Source organism: Triticum dicoccoides, chromosome 4B, assembly GCF_002162155.2.
Source record: "Triticum dicoccoides isolate Atlit2015 ecotype Zavitan chromosome 4B, WEW_v2.0, whole genome shotgun sequence".
NCBI lineage: Eukaryota > Viridiplantae > Streptophyta > Magnoliopsida > Poales > Poaceae > Triticum > Triticum dicoccoides.
The window spans coordinates 205,546,851-205,564,265 of record NC_041387.1 but is presented as its reverse complement, the minus strand read 5'-3'; the positions used below and the strand labels follow the sequence as shown (position 1 = coordinate 205,564,265).

Below are 17,415 nucleotides of genomic sequence, written 5' to 3'. Positions count from 1 at the left end.
CGGCGCCGTCGCCACCGGCGCCCCGCATCGCTTTGTTGGGCTGCGCCCGCAGCGCCCAGCGCCCACGCCCGTTCGGGCGAGCGCCCGCACCCTCGCCCGTTTAGCCTCATGGGCCACTGACCACAGGGGCCCGCCCTGGAACGTTTTAAAAATAAAAATAAATAATAATAATAATAATAATAAAATATTAAATAAATAAATAAATAAATAATAATTAAAATAATTAAAATATTAATTAATTAATTAATTAAGTAATTAATTAAGTTAATTAATCCTGATTAGATTAACCTAAACACTAATTAAATTAACTAATCTGTAATTAACCTAAACAGAGAATGACAGGTGGGTCCCACTGGACCCACACGTCAGGTTGACCAGGTCAATGGTCAACGTTGACTGCTGATATCACTCTGATGTCATGCTGACGTCATCATTTACTATTCTGGATAATGTTGGATTAAATAATTAATTGAATTCCAGAAATTAATAAAATCTTTAGAAAATCATATCTTTTAATCCGTAACCCGGATTAAAATATTTTCAACATGAAAGTTGCTCAAAACGACGAGACGAACCCGGATGCGTAGCCCGTTCGTCCACCACACACCCCTAACATATCAAACCCGCAACTTTCCCCCTCCGGTTCATCTGTCAAAAAACACGGAACACCGGGAATACTTTCCCGGATGTTTCCCCCTTAACCGGTACCACCTCATACCACGTTAGGGCATGCCTAGCATCATTACTGGTCTTGTCTTGCATCGATATGCATCTGTTTACATGGTATTCATTGTTTCTTCCCCCTCTTCTCTCCGGTAGACTACGAGACCGACGCTGCTGCTGCCCAGTTCGACTACGGAGTTGACGATCCCTCTCTCTTGCCAGAGCAACCAGGCAAGCCCCCCCCCCCTTGATCACCAGATATCACCTATTCTACTCTATACTGCTTGCATTAGAGTAGTGTAGCATGTTACTGCTTTCTGTTATACCTATCCTGATGCATAGCCTGTCCTTGATACTACTGTTGTTAACTTTACCTGCAATCCTATATGCTTAGTATAGGATGCTAGTATATTCATCTGTGGCCCTACATTCTTGTCCGTCAGCCGTGCTATACTATCGGGCCGTGATCACTCGGGAGGTGATCACGGGTATATACTATATACTTTATACATGATACATGTGGAGACTAAAGTCGGGTCGGCTGGTGGAGCACCCGCGAGTGGATCTTTGTGGCGGAGCGACAGGGCAGGTTGAGACCGCCTAGGAGAGAGGTGGGCCTGGCCCTGTTCAGCGTTCGCGTATACTTAACACGCTTAACGAGATCTTGGTATTTGATCTGAGTTGGCTACGAGCCTATACGCACTAACCAACTACGTGGGAAAGATATGGGCACTCGGCGTCGTGGTATCAGCCGAAGCACTTCGTGACGCCAGCGACTGAGTGGCGCGCGCCGGATTGGAATGTAAGCCTGCTCTTGTATTAAGGGGGCTAGTTCTGCTTTCGGCCGCGTACGCAACGTGCAGGTGTGCTATGGGCGATGGGCCCAGACCCCTGTGCGCTTAGGTTTAGACTGGCGTGCTGGCCTCTCTGTTGAGCCTAGGTAGGGCTGCGACGTGTTGATCTTTCGCGGCCGGGCATGACCCGGGAAAGTGTGTCCGGCCAAATGGGATCAAGCGTGTTGGGTAAGTTGGTGCACCCCTGCAGGGAAGTTAATCTATTCGAATAGCCGTGATCTTCGGTAACAGGACGACTTGGAGTTGTACCTTGACCTTATGACAACTAGAATCGGATACTTAATAAAACACACCCTTCCAAGTTCCACAGACAACCCGGTGATCACTTTTCCACAGGGCGACGAGGGGAGGATCGCCGGGTAGGATTATGCTATGCGATGCGACTGGAGATGCGACTGGAGATGCGACTGGAGATGCTACTTGGAGATGCTACTTGGAGATGCTACTTGGAGATGCTACTTGGAGGACTTCAATCTACTCTCTTCTACATGCTGCAAGACGGAGGCTGCCAGAAGCGTAGTCTTCGACAGGATTAGCTATCCCCCTTTTTTTCTGGCATTCTGCAGTTCAGTCCACCGATATGGCCCTTTACACATATACCCATGCATATGTAGTGTAGCTCCTTGCTTGCGAGTACTTTGGATGAGTACTCACGGTTGCTTTTCTCCCTCTTTTCCCCTTTCCCTTCTACCTGGTTGTCGCAACCAGATGCTGGAGCCCTGGAGCCAGACACCACCGTCGACGATGATTCCTACTACACTGGAGGTGCTTACTACTACGTGCAGGCTGCTGGCGACGACCATGAGTAGTTTAGGAGGATCCCAGGCAGGAGGCCTGCGCCTCTTTCGATCTGTATCCCAGTTTGTGCTAGCCTTCTTAAGGCAAACTTGTTTAACTTATGTCTGTGCTCAGATATTGTTGCTTCCGCTGACTCGTCTATGATCGAGCACTTGTATTCGAGCCCTCGAGGCCCCTGGCTTGTATTACGATGCTTGTATGACTTATTTTATTTGTAGAGTTGTGTTGTGATATCTTCCCGCGAGTCCCTGATCTTGATCGTACACGTTTGCGTGTATGATTAGTGTACGATTAAGTGGGGGCGTCACACTCTGGTACCTCGAGAATATCTAAGAACTGTGTTGCTTCCTATGAGTCTTCATCTAGTATTGCTTCCCCCCGATTTCAGATTTCCCCCGGGATCTGAGTTATTAATCACTCGAGGACACCGATAAGTAAATCGGTTGAATCGATTCCGCACTCCGATTCTATAACTCTAAGTAATTTTCATTACTTACGAGTTTAATAATCCTTCAAGTCATTATCGTGCTAAATTTTAACTGTGCTACCTGGTCCTTCTTCCCGGAACAAATTTTTTGACGATGAGCTAAGCTTATGTCGATCTTCCTCGTCATACCATTTCGCTTTGAACAACAAGCTTGCTATCGAGTTTGTGTCATACCCGTGGTTCCAATAACTTTTCGCTTCATCATTCCTTTGACTTGATGTCATCTCCGATCGATTACATCTTCCTGAAATCTCTTGACAATTGTGTTGTGCTCGTCAACATTTTGAGCTCTTCCAGCATATCAATCGAATTCGTGATGAGAAATACCATCCTTGACTTTTGATGATTTGAGTTATCATCGACAACTCCCTTGTCTTCTTCCAACACATGTTTCATCATGTTTTGGTTATACCTTGGACTCCTTGCTATTCCTGCAATTGTTCCTTGAGTATTTCTTGTGATCTTCAACTCCAATCCCTACTTGTAACACCATGTTAATGCTACCTCGAAGCATGACTGAGGTATTCCGTATATCAACAAGAACATTGGAAGCACACTGCCGAATGTTGATCTATTATCCAAACACCGTTGTATGGGTAATATCATGATTCTTCCCTCGCCCATTTATCTAAATGCTTTTGAACTTACTGTCATATCATGTATATCCTGCTCTACTTCCCTTTGGGAAGCATATACTCCTAATTCTTGTGTGTAAACACATTTTCCTTTCCATTGGTCTGATTAATCCGGTAATTTCATTTTCCTTTCCATTGGTTTGTTTAACCTTCTTGTGATCTATATGATATATGCAGAAATAATTCCCTGCTTATAAAACACCCTGATGTACAACCTTGTTAGTGAGACCTTGTTATTATTGTTGATGACATTCCGGTAGCCACCGATGGATGAGAACTTTGCCTATTGGTCCGCCTCGTCTTACGAGCAGGAAAATGGTTCTCTGACCTGCCTTGCCATCATGACCGTGCAAAATGATAGCGCCTTCCTGCTTTTAATCCACATGGTGGGCCCATAACCCACAGTTCCACAGGATCGAAACCTGACTCTCGTGTACACCTCTGTTGTCAAAGTTATTCCTCATACTTGCCTTCATATGTAATTCACGAGCCATCGTACGAGAGATGATCTATTCCGATGCTCTGAACCCCCTTCTCACACTCTGTTCAGGTATCGATCGTTTGTCCTTTCGTTTGAAACTTCCTACTGTACCTTCATACTTTGCTCTCAATGTTTTCTTAAGTTTCAACTCGAGAGATACTTCTGTCACTTTCCCTGAATTGTTCACCAGACAATTAACCCTATAAGGGCCAGTTCACCCGAAGTTACTCTTTACTTCCCCACTTAAATCTCGGGACGAGATTTCTTGTAGTGGAGGAGATTTGTAACATCCCCAGCATCGCACCACAGTAATCTCCCCCTAATGAAGGTCATGTCATCATGATCCTCATGCCAAAATGCCACTTGTCCAAAATCTGCTTCAAATTCAAATTTAAATTGCATGTCAAATATTTGCTTCTTTAGTCATGCAAATAAAATTGTTCATCCTATGGCAAATAATCCCTAGATATTTTTCATGTTGAAACCAAAATTTTTGGAACTACCAAATTGTCCCTGGGAATTTATTATCTGGTCCATCATTATTTAAGATGTCCTTTTCATTTTCTAAAAATGCTTGGACACCTCCTGATGGCCCCAAACTTTTTGTGGCAGTGCTGGATAAGGCATTATATCTGTGTGACCAAGTTTCACATTTTACAAAATACATTTGGTAGCTCATTTATCTGCAAAATTATTCTATAAAAAGAAAACAAAAAAGAAAAAGGAAAAAGGCCCTAAACACCTACCGTGGTCTGGGCCTAAGTGCACAGTGCACATCGCCCAGCCCACCACGGCCTTTTTCCCCTTCCTCCGTTCCTCTGTACAGAGAGGAGACAGGGGCCATGGAGTGGCGGCCATCCACCCCGCCGAGGCCGCTGATGCCGCCGTGTCCGTCATCCAACGAGCCCTCGAGATGGATAAAATCACCCCGAGCCCAAGGACAAACCCTAGCGCCCACTTTCCCCTCTCCCTCGCTCGCTCTCTTCTCCCCAACGCGAACCCGACGCCATCATTGCCACGGCCGACCTTGCCGGCGTGCTCCTCGTCGTCCTCGCCGGCAAGGAGCTTGTCCAAAAGCTCCGTCTGCCTCTGCTGCTTCCACTACGAGGATCGGTGCGAGCCAGGCGCCTCTACATCGCCGGAATCGAGCCCATCTTCAACCTCTGTTAGCCACCGTTCGACGCGTCGATCCGCGCATCTCCGACAGCCCCCGGCCTCGCCGAGCCCTTCCCAAGCTCCGCTGTGAGCATCCGCAGCCTTCTCCTTTCTGTAGAAGCTCATATTCAAGTTGGAGCTGACGCTAGCCGCCTCCGAGCTCCGCCGTCGCTTTGTAGCCGCCGTCTAGTTCTTCACCGTCATTTTAGCCCATCTCCTTAGCCCATCTCCCCGGCCATCCCCGCTTGTTTTACATGCACCGGACGATGTGACTCGTCCTGCTCGTCCGATAGGAGGTCGCGGCTGTCCTTTTGGTCGCCGGAGCCGCCGGTTCCGTGCGTCACCGCCGCTGCCTGTCTCGCTCGCCGGCTCTGCTGCTGCTCCTGGGCGCCAACCCCGTGCGCTGCCGCTGCTCTCCCCTGCGCGCGCGGCCTGCTCGGCCCTCCGTGCGCGCGCCCACGCAGGCCCACGCCGCGGCGCGCCCTTGCTCCCGCGCTCGCCTTGCTGCTCGCATACTGCTGCGGCTCTGCTAGTGTCGTTACTAGCTGCTTGCTTCTGCGGCTGTTGATTTGCTACTGCTGCTATGCCGCTGCTACTGCTCTGCCTTACTGCTGCTCCAGCCGCTACTGCCAAGTGCAGCCGCTGCCTAGTGCCACTGCTAGCTGCTACCGCCAAGTGCTGCTGCTGCTGGCCAAGGCCATGGCCGTGGTGTGTGTGAGTGCACGTGTGTGTGCGTGTGTGCACAACCAGCCTCACGGCTGTGCCACGGCCGGCCCTTATTTAATTAGTCTAGGCTTAGTTAGAAGTACTACTAGTTTAGTGCTAAGTTAATCTAGTAGTAGATGACACGTAGACCCCATTAAATAAGTTAAATTTATTTATTTGTTTAGATAAATAGTCTATGACATGTGGGCCACACCTGCCCTTTTGACTAGTCAAATTGACTTGGTCAATTCGGATTTAACATATAAATGCTGCTAGACTACCCGCCATTCCAGCGCCATCGATGTTTCAAATTCATCCTGTACGCTCGATTTGCACTGCTGTCCAATGACATCGTACTTTCCATCGCCGTGGTAAACATCTGGGCGCTCGTTCTTCTGTACGCTGCGTAATCAAGCTAGAGCGACTGACACTTGGGCCAGCCTTGCGCGCGGGCCAGCCTAGCAGCGACACGGTGTATGCTTCTCTTTGTCCGGGCGGGTGAAAGCAGGGGCAATCGATCGTGGGTTGCCAGGGGCTTTCGCGGGTTGGATGGTCGTTTTTTACCGTCCTCGTTTGCACCCAGCGGCGGCGCCTCCGCTTCAGCCGTGGCGGGCCCATCTGTCTGTGTCGCGGGTGCGCGGCTCAGGGACAGCAGCGAGCGAGCGGGTGACCTGGGCTAGCAGGCACGACAGAAAAGAAAAGGGGAAGCGGCAGCGAGAGAAAAGAGGAAAAGCAGTCAGACCTAGCCCGCGCCCCGCAGCCGCCTCCTCTCCTGCCGCCACCGCCGCTCATCCTCGTCCGCCTCTTCTCCTACCACCGCCTCCTCGGCCTCGGCCGTCCCTGCTCTACCGGCGCCCGTCGGCCTTGATCCGGCCTCGGCAGGAGGAGCTCGCCCTCGAGTAGGACTCAATATAAGGAGGGGAGCAGCAGTCGTGCCCCGTGCTCCAATGGTGCCCGTCGCCCTCGATCCGTCCTCGGCAGGAGAAGCTCGAGCCGAGGAGCGCGACCTCGACCCAGACTCCGCAGGAGGAGGGAAGCAGTAGCCGCGCCAGCCGACGCGCCTCGCCGCAACCTCCGCTATATCAGGCGCCATCTCATTCCCCATCTCTTCTGGTTGCACCCCCCCTGAGTTCCTTCTTCTAATCCCCTTCCTCTCTCAATTTGGTCTACAGGAGAGAGAGAAGATAAGACGGAGAGAGAGAAGGAGGAGAGGAGGGAGAGGAAAGGAGGTGCGGTGGCAGGGAAATCGTCGTCGGATGCGTCCTATATGTGGTGATGATCTCCTACTTTATTTTCTCTATTTGTGTTTTGCTCTTACTTTCTTTCCAACTCAGTAATCGTGCTCTTGCTTTTCCTTTGGTCTCTGTTGTAGATGGGTGTGTTCCCATCAAGTCGATGGTGGGGTTGATGTGCCCGTCGATTCGGTGATCCGCTGGCTGAGCTCGTCTTCTCAGTGGCGGACTTGTGTTCTATGGTAGTCGGAGCCATTGTATGTGGTTATGCAGTTGCTGATGTACAGGAGGCATCCGTGGTGTCAGTTCTTCATCGTCCATGCTTATCTTCTATATGCTCTAGCAGCCAGGTGGCTACATATTACCTTTTCTATCAATTTAGCTAAGCATTAGCAAACATGAAGTGTGCTTCTCATTGTTCTATGAGGAATCTGAATTGGATTGATTTCGTGTGCTTCTTATTTTTTGGTAATAGAGGTGTAGGAACAAGAGAAGAGAGACACAAATCCCTAATTGTGATTCATGACACCTAAGTACTACCAGATATACTATTGTTACTATGGCCAACACTTAGATTTTGTTACATATATGAGTCGGGAAGACATAGTGGTTCTAATTATCGAGTAATGTCATGTATATAGACTGATTAGTGTGATGTGTTTATGATTTTTTTCTGAGGGCACCTAAGCTGAAAAGCAGTGGGTGTGGTGGCTTAAACAAAATTTGTGCAATTTCGCTTTAACTTCAAACTGTTGTTGGTGAGACTGCCATGTCAGGAACTCATGTACTTACAATACGTTCAGTTATATTAAAAAATGTCGTCTCATTTAAAAAATAACATCTCATTTCCCCCCTTGGTTCAGTTATGAACTCTATTGTACGTTCAGACTCTGAAGTAGTTATGCAAGAGTAGAAGAGGTTTATAGCCTCTGTTGCTGGCGGACTGACTATTTTATATGGACTGAAGCTCCAACTGAGGGTAGTGCTACTCTATGCTGGGCAGCAGTAACTTAGGTCCTGCTCTTTTGTGAAATTGACACACGAACTAAACATACACATTTGATTTTTCTCACAGTTTGTGCTCATACCAAATCAAGCTTTTCAAAGCATTATTACAGTGTTGTTTCTTCCTCTCTTTTAATTTTTAGATTGTTGTTTTTCTTGGTGACCTTCCTTGATTTGTGCTAATTTGTGCATTTTTTTTTGGAAAACATGAATTCTTCTGCTTTACTGAAACTTGGATCTTCGTTAGGCATGAGTTGAGCTGCCCTATTTAATATGTTATTCATAGGCATCAATAAACTAGACAATTTGCCAGTAGAAACAATTATAACTGGGACGTGCTTTCTCTTGACACTTAGCAATGGATAAATATTCTGGCTTATTTCCTTTTTGTATTTGAACATGATGTAATTGTGGAAGTAAGAAAGAGATCATTTATAGCTCTCTGCCCTTTTATTTTCTTTGTGGCTAATCTCTAACTACCCTATGGACTGTAGTAATCACTTTCTTTTTTTTACCATCAGCAGGATTTAATTGATGGAGTCCTGCTGCTAAAGGACGTGAACAGGAAGTCCTATCGCTGGATGTTTACTGTCCGAATTGCAAGGATCTGGGAATACATGAGTACAGACCCTATCAAATTCTATAGCTCTATTCATTGGCACACCAGTTGATCAATTTTGAGGTAATAAAGCGAAGTTGTTATCTGGAAAATACTTACCCTACTTAAAGAAGGTCAAAATAGAGAAATCGTTGGCATAATTTTTATGTATACATTATACTAGCTTTCATATCTACTTTGGACACCAGGTGGCACATCAACATTATGTACCTGAAGCGATCGCTACAGAAGAAAGGTACCAAACAAGATTAACTGTTTCTATGCTTCTCAAAATACTTTATATATCACAGTATGAATTACTGTGTGGGAAGTTTGCTTTTTCTACCATCACGGAATAATAATTCATTTTTTAGTTTGATATATTCCGCGCCCAGTTAACTATTTGTATTTGCCAGTAGAATGCAGGAAAAAATACCAACCTGCTTGTGTTCCCGAGAGAGTGTATTTTCTCCATACCTCAACATTCTTGATACATATGGTCATCTCTGTTCTGGACAGCACACTTCACTACCTCTCTTCATGGCACAAAACTGAAACTGTGCCATGAATATATTTTCCTTGCATGCTTGTCTAAATAAAGTGTGCAATACACATGGCATAGTCGCATAGATATACAAATCCCCTATTCCTGTGAGCGAAACTGAAGCTTGCTACTTGTGTAAGACCAGTCATAAACATTTCTGTGATTGTAGCTGATTCCCGTCAGTGAAACTTTGCCATGACCATTGTTTATTCAGTGAAATAGCTGATTCCAATCATCCATCAACGAGATTTGTGATAATCACAACAACAAGCTCATATCTTACAAATCCCCTGATTGGTGATTATCCATTTTATATGATGTTTTTTCATTTGCAAGCGCTGAGTTTTTTCCTTTCAAGTTTCTCTCTCTTACTCTATTTTATTAAATATATTTCTCCTCTCATTCCATCATTCAGTCTATCGGTTACTCATGATGAGTGATTATATGCAATCATCCGACAATAATTAGTATAGATAATTAGTTGTGCCAGGTTGCTACATTTCTATCTCCTTTTTGCCAATATGAAATATGATGGCATATTAATATTTAGACCCAGTCTCGTCGTTCGCTGCAGCATCACCCTTCTTTTCCGCCGCCCTAACTTTTTTGCACCCCGGGCCTAGCAGGCGATAACGGCGCCACGAGGATTCGCTGCCGTGAGGAGGACCCCGACCCGTATGATGGCCACCGGAAGGTCACACACTTCTTTGGCTCGCTCAGACTGGCTCCATTGACGACTTCTCTATGGTATCTTCTTGTGCAGCTTCATACCTGCTTGTGTGTCTTGCAAAAAAGTAAGCTACCTGGTACCTCTCTACTCTGCTTTAGCAGGCGTTTGCAGAGGAAGCCAAGTGATACATGATACTGGTAATTTACTAATGATCCATATTGTTGGAATAATTTTGTCGCAAATATTTTCGTTGGTTGTCCTTTTATTTTATTTATAATCTTGCCTCGATCATGTCTTCCATTGTGCTTCTTCACTGAAAAGGTGTTCTGCATGTGTGCACTTGCTTGAGAATGGAATAATCTCACGAATTCTATTGAAAACAGAACTTACTTATTTTAGTATGCTTAATGTTTGGTTTTAGTAATTATGTCTGCTTTAGCAGCCAGGAGCATCCCCTCCCATTTCTGACTTCGAACCATGTGCCCTGTTTAAACCAGCATAGTTCGATGACCTTATGCAATTATTTGGTACAAAAAATATGCTGATAAAGTATTTTTATTTTTAATTTAATGTGTTTAGTTTCGAGGTATTTATACTCCTGTCAATCTGCTCTAATCTGGTTTGCCGATATCCTGAAGGAATTAGACCATCCTATATCTTTTTTTTTTTTCTGATTTTGGTTGGATACCTGCTTAGATGGGTGAACTTTTAACCCATGTTTTATTGCTTGCAGGTGTATTTGTTGGGTTCCTCTTGGCGTGTTGAACAAAAATTGGTGGTCAGCACTGCTATTTAAAGTTGGTTTGATCAGTACTAGGGAAAACCCATATATGGAAGGAAATTATTGTAGGTGAGAGCATGGTACCCCGTATCTTCCTATTTTGTTCCTTCCTTATAGTATTACTTTGAGGCATTATTTATACAAAAGAATCAGATTGAACATTTAATATCTTTATTCCTTATCATGCTACGCAGAGGACCTTAGGTTTGCATTCGGGTGCTAATTGTTTAATAAACATCATGCATTAGTTAGCTATAACCCTTTATTTTTTCCACAAACATGATGATTATGTTCAGGATTGTCCGTTTCATATCCTAGAGATGTATCATTGTAAAGTAAGGTTTAAGGAGATCTAATCCTGGGCATATCAATGTAAGAGCACAACTTTGCATTAGAATGCTTACTGTGTTTTACATGGTGGTGTTTCTAAGAAAGTAAATTTGGTTGTGATCTTCAAATGGTTTGAAATTTAGTTAAGGGATGACAAAGCCTGAATGTGGCCACATTTTGGTGGGGAAGGAGGGATATAGGCTTTATAATTTAATCTTAGCCTTACACTTCTGTGATTCGTTCACGAAATGTATCTCGATGTAGTTTTGGCTGTATTGGGACTGGGATTTAAGCTCCTTTCCTTGCCGAGACGCATACATAAATACTGTGTGCTATATGGGCTGGAAAAATAGTGTTGAAATTTAAACTCAGATCGTATGGGCACTCCTAGAGAAGCGGCTGGGTCATATCTCTGTTTGGGACTAATTGTCAAATGAATAATATTATTTCATGCGTATAATTCCTCTTTTTTGATTGCTCATAGCCTGTTCTTTTTTGGTTGTTTGTTTAGGTATCTAAGAATGCTGATGATTACACTCGGAGAAAGCCTTGTCACGGCGCTGCAAGTGTTGCCCCCCTCCTCCCCAAGGGCAAGGTGAAGGAAGGTGCGTGTGTGGTTCTTCTGCAGCTCGCAGCGAGGATTGCGTGTCCAACCTGCACAAGAATGCCAAGAAGTCCTTCTCGGAGACGTAAGCCACGGCGCATGTTTCTGCCATGATTTTCTTTGATTGGATTTCGTGGATTTAGGTGTTGAAAAAATCATGGGTTGTGGATGCAGGATTAAGGACATGTACCTGCACTACAACGAGAGATCCGGGATGCTTTTTTGTGGCTTCCAAACTTGAAATGTTTGTTTGTAAGTTAGTTTATTTTTTTTGTGGATTCACAGCTTCTCACATGTACCATCCTCTTAGACCTTTATATTTCCAAAGAAACTAAACGAAGATATGGTGGTATGGTCTCAACAGTACAACTTGAAGCCTTCCATGCTTTATATTTGCTCTAAAATTTGCTCTTGAAGAATCATGTATCTATGTTAAATCCGGTGAGAAAAAGCGGCTTCCAAGCAGAGGATGCACAAGTGTTGGCCACATTTGGTTTTTGACTTGGGTGTCTGAATATTCTCACAATACTTGGCTCCCTCTCAGCCTTTGCGCCATTGGCGCAACGAGTCATCTAGTTAAACTAAATATAAAGATTTCAGAATATGTTTTAAAACTTAGAAAATTCATAGAAAATAAACCGTAACCCGGATGAAAATACTCTGTACATGAAAGTTGCTCAAAACGACGGGATGAATCCAAATGCGCGGTCCGTTCGTCTGCCACATATCCCTAGCATAGCGAACCTGCAACTTTACCCCTTCGGTTCGTCTGTCCGAAAATTCGTAACACCGTGATTACATTCCTGGATGTTTTCCCTCTTCGTCTGTATCACCTAGCACTGCGTTAGTTCACCTCTAGCACCGCGTTTTACCATGTTATGCTTTGTGGTGCTATGTTTGCTTTATATTTACTGTTTCTTCTCCCTCTTCTCTCTGGTAGACCCCGAGACCGGTGCTGCCCTTGTGATCGACTACGTCGACGACGACCCCTCCTTGCCAGAGCAACCAGGCAAGCCCCCCCTTTGATCATCCCGATATCGCCCATTCCTTTCTCTCATGCTTGCATTAGATTTTGCTACTGTTATTGTTTGCTCCTGTTCTGATGCATAGCCTGCTTTTGTACCTGCTTTCATACCTTACCTGCTTATCCTAAACTGCTTAGTATATGTTGGTTAGTGATTCATCAGTGACCTCCACCTTGTCCCTGTTGCCCCTGCTTCATCATCGAAGACCTGATCAACGGCATCGAGGACCAGGCCCCGACACCGCACATCACTTTCCCCTTAGTTGCTCGACACTACTGGGTTACCCTGTAGTGTAGTTACTCGGTCGTGGTCATCGATGGTGATTCCGCCTTAACCACTTCCGATACGACTCTGTCGTGCAACCCCTCAAGTGTGAACTTCGAGGGTGGTTCCTCTTACGTTCACCTTGATGATTACATCGAGTGGAATTCACCGGGGTGATTCCTCGGGTTTTCCCCTTGATGTTTGGACACACAGTTACTATGGTTGCTATGACTTTACACTGAACCATGTTACTAAAGACGGGTCGACCCTGAGGGGTACCCGCGTGATCTTAATTGCGAGTGATGTGGAGACGGGTTGACCTGGAGGGTGCCCGCGAGATAATTACGAGGCGTGGCCAGGCATTCCTAGCCCTTGCCGCAAGTCCTCGAGACGGGGCAACAGGGTCACATCTTTCGTGAGTCTCTGCTTGTTACCGCGTGCTCCTAATCCACTACAATTTGGATATTTGATCCGAGGGGCCTCTAGCCTGATAGCACTAACCATCACGTGGGCATAGTATGGGCGTTCTGCGTCTTACGCATCAGCCGAAGCTTAATAGACGTCAGCGACTGAGCGGCGTGCGCCGGGTTGGACTGCGTAAGCGCCTGCCTTGTTGAAGGAGGTAGCTAGGTCTGCTCACCGGGCACGTACGCAACGTGCAGGAGTTCCCGGGGAGATGGCCCATGACCCCTGGGGGCATAGGTTTAGTCCGACGTGCTGGCCTCTCTATTAAGCCTAGGTTGGGTTGCACCGTATTGTTTGGCCGAGGCCGGGCATGACCCAGGAAAGTGTGTCTGGCCGGAGTTAATCAAGCGTGGTGGGTAAATTGGTGCACCCCTGCAGGGAAGAAAACATCTATCGATAGCCTGTCCTACGGTAACGGACACTTGGAGTTGTATCCCGATCGATACAACTAGAACTGGATACTTGTGATGAGTAATGGATTGTGATGATGACTGGATCGTATGGCTCTGGGATTGCTTTCTCGCAGGGAGTCAAGAAAGGATCTCTGGCCGAGGTTGATAACACTACTACTACTTTAGTTATGCTACTCTACCCCCTCCCGTTGCTGCAAGATGGTGGTTTCCAGAAGATGCTAGTCTTCGATAGGACTAGGCCTTCTCTCTATTCTGGCATTTCTGCAGCCCAGTCCACATATACAGCCTTCCTTTGATAATGTTGCATATGTAGTGTAGATCCTTGCTTGCGAGTACTTTGGATGAGTACTCACGGTTGCTTTGCTCCCCCCTTTCCCCTTTTTCCATTCTTCTCGGATGTCGCAACCAGATGGTGGAGCCCAGGATCCAGACGCCACCTTCGACGACAACTGCTACTACACTGAGGGTGCCTACCACTACGTGGAGGCCGCCGACGACCAGGAGTAGTTAGGAGGCTCCCAGGCAGGAGGCCTTGCCTTTTCGCTGGATGTTGCTTTTGTGCTAGCCTTCTTAAGGCAAACTTGTCTAACTCATGTCTGTACTCAGATAATGTTGCTTCCGCTGACTCTTGTGTATTCGAGCTTATGTATTCGAGCCCTCGAGGCCCCTGGCTTGTAATATAAAGCTTGCATTACTTTAATTATGTCTAAAGTTGTGTTGTGATATCTTCCCGTGAGTCCTTGATCTTGATCGTACACATTTGCGTGTATGATTAGTGTATGATTAAATCGAGGGCGTCACATGTCATCCCTAGATCTCGGGGCGAGATCTCTTGTATGTGGAGGAGATTTGTAATGACCCGAGACCGACGCTCCATATGCCTTCCATGTATTTTGCGTTTCGCAGTGTGAATTGTGTTTGTTGCATTGCATCATGTCATCAAGCCAATATTTTTGGGAACCGTTTTAGAACTCAACTAAATAAGTTGCATGGATCTTCGATCCATTTAAATCGAGGGAAACACGCATGGTGATTTTCTTTAGAACATTTACACTTCCAATATTATTAGGGAGCTATGATAAATATTCCATTCTTTAGGAATAAACAATAACACACTTATAGTTTAAGTTCCATGCATTTTCTATCTCAATTCCTTGCCTCAAACTTTGCCAGCAATTCATATCTCTTTTATCGAGGCTCCTCCTAAACTCTCAACATTTTTGGACTCTTCCAAAATGTTTTCCTAGTTCATACCATTCGAATTAAATTCGAATGGATTTGGATTTAAATCTTTCAATCATGGCTTTTTATTTTCCAAGATCAAGCCCATTTTCGCGAGTATGAGAAAATAACCCTCCTGCCCAAGCACCACCCCTAACCTCTCTTTCTTTTCTTTCTTATCTCTATTTTTTTTAGAAATGGAGGGATAGACCCAGCTAGGCCTCTATCAGCCCACCAGGCCTCTGCCCGTTTCCCTCTCCACTGGGCCGGCCTCCCAAGGCCCAGTCGCCCCTTCCTAACCCTAGCAAACCCTCTGCCTGAACCCCATCTCATCTCCCTCGATCCCCTCTCTCCCCTTCCTCCTCCTCCTGCGCCGCCACACCCACGTAGAGAGAGGGTGGAGCCCTACGTCCCAATCCCCTCGCACATACCTCTCTCTCTCTCTCTCTCTCGATCCCTTCCACCCTCCGAGCATCGTACATAGAGGGGCACTTCGCCCTTGGCGCCGTCGTTCCTCGCTTACTCGACCTCCTCGACGCCGGCCCTGCCGCCCTACTTCTCCGCCTCCCAACGCCAACCCGCCGTCTTCATGCCACCACTAGCAACCACAATTCCCTCACCCCGGTCTCAAGCTCGCCTCAACCAGCGTCGCCGGCCTCACCGGAGCCCCAGCCAATGCGGGACCTCCACCATCCTCTGCATCGCCTGCCCCACCATGAGCTACTTCTTCAAGCTCTGCCTTGCCCTTTTCCTCTACTCCGCCTCTGGTGTTCCCTGCACCTCGACCCCGAGAACTGTCGCCTCCTTGCCATGGTTGTGCTCGTCCTCTGCTCGCTTCCTGCTCGCCTCCACCTCACGCGCCGTCTGCCACAGTCCATGCATGCCCCTGCCTCCTTGATGCCTGTCAAGCTCCGCCCCTTGCGAGCTCACTGTGGCCCGTGGCTAGCGCGTCAACCATGCCAAGCCTCCACTTCAGCCCTCAACGGAAAGTTTCATGGTCGTGACCGAGACCACCCATCGCATTGTTGTTGTTGTTGGACGCCAAGACCACCACTTCCCGTGCGCGACTACATGGAATTGCCAGGTAGCCAGAACCACCAATGCGCGTGGATCGTCAAGACCATCTTGGATTTCGTCGAGTACCACTACATGCGGAGGGACTCGGATTCGTCAAGTACCACTACCCTCGACCGCCGAAGAACTTGGATGCATCAAGTTCCTCTCCAGAACGTGAACCACTACTTTGACTACCATCGCCGTGTTTGTCTACCGCCGCATGGGTTCGATAAGAAGACGTGTACCACTACTTCCATGATGAACCGTGAACAACTACACCGCTCCGAACTCTTTTTTTTTGCGTGGAAATGAGGGATCTTTATTCAAACAGACAGGCGCCAGCATGATCAGCCATCAGGCTGGTTAGCAGCAGACCTGGAGGACTGTTCATCCAACACTCCGACACCTCTAGTGTGCTTGCATGTTTAGCACATAGATGGGCGGTGAAATTGGCTTGTCTCTTTACATGAAGAATAACAAAAAATGAAAAATTGGAAGCTAAACCCTTAATATCTAGAAGCACTGGCGCTATAACCGAGCACGACATACGGCACGAGTTCCAAAGTTGGATGACCTCCAAGCTATCGGTCTCCATCTCGACTCGCACAAAGCCCCGGAGCTGGGCAAATATCACTCCTTCACGAAGGGCCAGCGCCTCCGCCACCAGTGGGTCAGTGACGCCCCGAACTGGTTTACACCAAGCACCTAGGAAGCATTCAGCTCCAAACTCAAATCGCCTCGAAATGCACGCTTCAAAGGTATAACAACGAGACGCCCATGAATGAATGCATGTTGTATGAGGTGCTTGCGTTTGCACCATGCCCGACGTGTTTCTTGCATGTTCCTCATTGCCATGCCATCGTCTTGTGGCTACCCGATAGGCGGGATCACCCCACCATCTTTTGCATGTTTTGCACATCCACACTTTATTTTGCACCGTCAATCTCGATGAGTTGTCGGATCACCGGAATGTTGTCGTGGCATCATTTTCGTTGTCATTGTCGTGGCACCTCTTTCTTTCTGCCATGGCGACAAATGCTCCATATGAAATATCATGTCAACATTTTCATAATAGTGCATATAACTTGAATATTTCATCCGCATCATGATAACAATATTTACATGCTTATAATTGTTGTTTGCATTAATTTGCTTAAATGACATGTTAAAATAGGTTATTTCCTAACTAAATAACAGTAGCTCCGAATTAATTAAACTTTATATGTAATTGGGGTAGAAAAAATGCATAGATTAAGTGAAGTTTATTTCCCTGTTTAACAACATTAAAATTGTGTTTAAGCAGAACAGGAACAAATTCAAAATGTGCACATGGGGATTTTCCGAAATTGTTGTTTGTTGTTTCCGACCTCATTTAAATTGCCTAGATAGGTAGTTTTATTATGCTTCACCTCTTGCCATGTTAACCAAC

The 17,415-nt window shown here is 46.3% G+C and overlaps 1 long non-coding RNA gene across 5 annotated transcripts; it reads left to right on the top strand.

The window, feature by feature from the left end:
• The first annotated feature begins 6,947 nt into the window (after positions 1 to 6,947).
• On the top strand, positions 6,948 to 12,519 carry LOC119295779. Of its 5 annotated transcripts, XR_005144235.1 has the most exons (9): positions 6,948 to 7,050; positions 7,151 to 7,360; positions 8,537 to 8,697; positions 8,823 to 8,869; positions 9,784 to 10,024; positions 10,561 to 10,677; positions 11,450 to 11,627; positions 11,717 to 11,794; positions 12,483 to 12,519. It is a non-coding gene; the product is annotated as an uncharacterized LOC119295779 (long non-coding RNA). The 5 variants fall into 5 exon arrangements; XR_005144234.1 differs by lacking the exon at positions 12,483 to 12,519 and having other exon boundaries at positions 8,540 to 8,697; positions 11,717 to 12,009; XR_005144236.1 differs by lacking the exon at positions 12,483 to 12,519 and having other exon boundaries at positions 9,784 to 9,904; positions 11,717 to 12,009.
• The last annotated feature ends 4,896 nt before the right edge of the window (positions 12,520 to 17,415 follow it).